This window comes from Colias eurytheme, chromosome 5 (genome assembly GCF_061535395.1).
Source record: "Colias eurytheme isolate Ceu_HAF_F1 chromosome 5, ilColEury1 Martin Lab GWU primary, whole genome shotgun sequence".
Classification (NCBI taxonomy): Eukaryota; Metazoa; Arthropoda; class Insecta; order Lepidoptera; family Pieridae; genus Colias; species Colias eurytheme.
Genome location: NC_142984.1, coordinates 571,926 through 577,200, shown reverse-complemented (window position 1 = coordinate 577,200; position 5,275 = coordinate 571,926).

Here is a 5,275-nt window from a genome sequence, read left to right as displayed (position 1 = left end):
CATGGAACAGAGAAATGGATAATTTTCATTTTAAGGTGAAGTTACCAACCCTGGGTAATAATTTGGTGACGAAACGACGAGTTATATCCGATATTGCTAAATTATTCGATCCTTTAGGCTGGATAGCACCGGTTGTAACGAAGGCTAAAATCTTTATTCAAAGGCTATGGCTGTCAGGTATAGATTGGGATACTCAATTGAGTCCCCAGTTACTAGAGGAATGGTTAAGTTTTAGAGAGGACTTAATCAATCTGGAGTCTTTCGTAATTCCTCGTTGGATGCAACTCAATAAGGGTGACTTGGTTTTGGAACTCCATGGCTTTTCAGATGCTTCCAACTTGGCGTATGCAGCCGTCGTTTATGCTAGAGTTGTTGATAAAAATAGAAATATTCATGTTCATCTCGTTACGTCTAAAACTCGTGTAGCACCGATAAAGCAGATTTCAATACCCCGCCTGGAATTGTGTGGGGCAGTCTTACTATCAAAATTGCTACACGAAGTAAGCAATGTATTGAATGTTTCAAAGAATAACATTCATGCTTGGACAGACTCAACCATTGTACTCGCATGGCTTAGTAGCCATCCAAGTAGATGGAAAACATTTGTTGCAAATAGGGTTTCTGATATTTTAACTTCAATGGACGGCAATCAATGGTCTCATGTTTCCAGCGAAGACAATCCTGCAGATAGCGCGTCGCGGGGTCTTCTGTCTAGTGAATTGGTTTGTAATGATCTCTGGAAAAAAGGACCCGATTATTTACACAAGTTTGAGATAAAATACAATAAAACCATTTTAAAGGATACTCACCTTGAAGAAAAACCATCAAACCGGAAGTGCAACCTAGTTGTTACTGACGATGATGATGCTGAAGAATTGCTTTCAAAGTTTTCTTCACTGAAAAAACTTACCCGGGTGATTGCATTCTGTCGAAGAACACTGCGTTGGAGAAAATCTGAGAAGAAGAATACACATCTAGTAAATAGGTTATCAGCGAGTGAAATAAAGGAGTCATTACGTACCTGCATAAAAATGTGCCAAAGAAAATATTTTACCGAGGAAATTCGGAGTTTGTCGTCTTCGCAGATGGTCCATCGGAAGAGCACGCTCATTTCGCTGGATCCGTATCTCGATGATCATCAAATTTTGAGAGTTGGTGGTCGTCTCAATAATTCTGTTTTCAATGAGGATATGAAACATCCAATCATAATTCCCCATAAATCGCATTTCACAAATTTACTTATTGACGAAGCTCATGTAAGCACATTGCACGGAGGTCCGCAGATAATGCTTAATTATTTGCGGTCCATGTATTGGATTATTGGTGCCAAGGGATTGGTTCGCCAGTTTGTAAGAAGATGTGTAACTTGCACGCGATATTCAAATCAAAATAATCAGCCAATGATGGGTCAATTACCGACAGTCAGAGTAACATCACATCGCCCATTCAGCAAAACGGGAGTGGATTATGCCGGTCCAATAGCCATAAGAGCTACAAAGGGAAGGGGTCATCATGCAACAAAGGGTTACATTTGTGTGTTCGTTTGCATGTCAACAAAGGCGGTACACTTAGAAGTGGTCAGTGACATGACGGCAGAGGCTTTCATAGCAGCCTTTAAAAGACTAGTTGCTAGGCGCGGGCATGTCACAGAAATGTGGAGCGACAATGGCACAACATTTGTGGGTGCAGCTCGACAACTCACTGAGTTATTCGACATCGAGAGCTCGATTGTTGCCACCGAAATCGCCGACTGGTTAGCGTCAAATGGAACGGATTGGCATTTCATTCCGCCTCATTCACCAAATTTCGGAGGATTGTGGGAGGCGGCTGTAAAGTCAATTAAATTCCATTTGGCCAGAATTGTGGGAAATGCCACACTTACATTCGAAGAGATGTCCACCACTCTCGCTCAAATTGAGGCATGCCTCAATTCAAGGCCTATTTCGCAGCTCACAAGTGACCCACAAGATCCCTGTCCGCTGACGCCAGGTCACTTTTTAGTAGGTGAGCCTCTTGTGTTGGTTCCAGACGACAATTATGAGAAGGCAAATGTCACTAATTTGAAGCGATGGCATCTCACACAAAGAATGACACAAACCTTCTGGCGCAGATGGACTGAGGAATACCTCACCCAACTGCAACAACGCTACAAATGGAGATGTCGTATTCCGGAACCGAATGTGGGAGATTTAGTTCTAATAAAGGAAGACGGATTACCTCCCGCTCGATGGCTGTATGGAGTGATCGTAGAGAAGCATCCTGGGCATGATGGGGTTACACGCGTTTGCAGCCTCAAATGTAAGGGCCACATTATCAAACGTCCTCTGTCCAAACTAATATTTATTCCAAATTCAGAGTGATTATATACAATTGTAACTTACCTTTCATATTCGTGATTTGCCTTAAGTACTAAGTGAAAATAAACGCTGCACATTTTTTTTGCATTAACAAATTTAAATCTAAAAGACAAATTAACTGTAACAAAATCATATTAAATAATTAAACGTAATAAATTATAGCAACAACAAAGTATTGAAATATTTTAGGCATTTATGAAATACTAGTATGTATTATGGTTTAAATTAAAATTGGCTTACTAAGTGATGCTATAGCAATGCTAAAAAATAAATTTATGTTTCTTTATGTAGATGTATCTAGATGTATAATAATATTGTGTTACTGGTAAAGGGTTTAATGTATTACAACACATGTATTTTAATTGTCAATCAACATTAAGTTTTGTTTTATGGACTAGGTCCATGGGGGGCGGTATGTTTAAGTTGTTAATATGTTATAGTACTAAGTTTAACATTAGATGGCGCCACGCGCTCATTGAATGGCGCTATTGAAATTCTTTCTGCAAATTGTATAAGTGTTTTGTTGTCTTCATTAAAACGATCTTTGTGCACAATAATTTGTTTTATTTCCATTCACCTTGGTTAGAGAATTGTACAGGCACCAACTACCAAATTACCTTGTTTGGGCGCGGCTGACATTGCTTTTTTACTAACGAACCAAAAACGATGGAGGCTTTTTAAATGCAGTAGGTAATATAATGAATAATATTGCATGATCAATAAAAAATTTTTCGTTCAATTAAAAGATAGGTAATTTATTTGTTGCACTATACCATCTGCTTCAGTTACCCTTTTGTAAATATTTATCTACGACAGACTATAAATTTAAAAAAAAGTTCGAAAAAATAAAGGCGCATACATACCGGTGCAACTAGAGTTGTAAAGGCGCGTACACACCGTGCGCGGGCGAGATGTCAAAGATTCGGCGTTATCTACGCGGTGCGGACGCATTGTTATTTATTAACTTGATGCTATGTCGCCACTCGCCGAGCGCATTCCGCCGAACCATAGATTAACGACCGATTTTTTTACAGATGTGACATCTAAGGCAATAATTTCGATAGCTTTCTGTAGATTCTGGACATTATCGTTTTTCAGCTAATACATTGAATGCTACTACGAGTTTACACGAGAATTAACTGAATAATAAGGAATCAAACAAATTTAACAAAGTTTGAATCATTATCGCTTTAACGAAAATTTGTCGAATCCTATAATTTAGCTACAATTTACTTTTGAATCATAAAAGTCGTCATTATTTCTTATTTTCTTCAGTGAAAAGATTATGTATTTAGTCGACAAGTTTGTGACAAAAGCAAAGCACGTTTAAAATTTAAATTTATCTTTTATCTTTAAAAATAAAACAAATAGGTATCTGACATCTATTCTAACTCTATTTTATTTTTTAATTCAGTAGGTACGAAAAGTTAAAGAAATATATTTTTGCCTCAATTTAAGACACTTATATAAACTGATAACTAATCTGTACATGCCAAATTATCAACGGATCTATTGCCAAATAAAACCGGCCAAGTGCGAGTCGGGCTCGCGCACAAAGGGTTCCGTAGCAGCAAATATAATAAATTACAGTTAAATCAACCTATCTCAAAAACTATAAGAGATACTTTGATCAAACCAAAAATCGTTGAAAGAGTTAATTAGCATGCATCACCTCTATTTTTTTTAGAATTTTATACCCCGTAGTTATAAAAATAGAGGGGGGGGGACATACTTTTTACGACTTTGAGAGCTGATATCTCAAAAACCGTTCACTTTAAGAAAAATGTTTTTTAGAAAACTTTATATCATTTTAAAAGACCTTTCCATTGATACCCCACACGGGTATGTACATCGAAAAAAAAAATTTCATCCCTCAGTTACATGTATGGGGGGCCCCACCCCCAATTCTTTTTTTTACTATTTAGTGTCATATTTTTGTAGCGGTTCATACAACACATATTCCCATCAAATTTCATCACTGTAGTACTTATAGTTTCCGAGTAAATCGGCTGTGACAGACGGACAGACGGACAGACGGACAGACGGACATGACGAAACTATAAGGGTTCCGTTTTTGCCATTTTGGCTACGGAACCCTAAAAACAATATTCAAAAAGCATAAACCTCTCAGAGGTGCATCTCTATATCTACAAACTGCACCCATGTCATTTCTGCACTTTGTGTACGGTGGCGCCGCACGCACACAAGCGCAGGCACCTGACGCCGCCGGTGGCGCCAGCCGCCCCCGCCACCCGCGCGTCTGTTGCACCCCCCCGCTGGAGCGACGCGTGCGGTAGATTACCCAAAATGTAGGGAGATTTTGTAGGTGTGGGAGGTTTGGTTTATAGGCGATTTTTGTGTTAATTAGTTTTTGCGGTATTGTCTTAATAAAATGGCACATTGTAAAAAATCTATCATATTGTTTCATTTTCGAAATCGTCTTGTAAAGTGTTACAGTCTTATGAAATATATACGTTGCTTAGTTTCAACCAACAAACTTCACGTGTTTATATTTAGAATAATTTATATATACTTTTTGTCTTTATTTGATGTTCTTTAATTAAATGGACTATTTACAAGCAATTACATAATACATACCTTGATACATGAGAACTTTTATTAGCGTTGCTACACTTTACAATAAAAAATGAGAAGTAGGAAGTCGATTGATAACTATAATTCATAATAATATCAAAATATGTGAGTTCATTGTTGAATATAAAAAATATCATTTGTGAATAATTGTAACGTAATTTGATTTAATTTTGTACAAACGGAAAGGAAATTTACTATGTCCTATTAAATGCTTATCTACATCTAAACAAAAACATGTCAACGTGATTTGTTTCTGGTACAACGGTATTGTGATTCATAGCGAAAAATGAGCAACAGTTAATGTAAATGTGGGGAAAACAAGT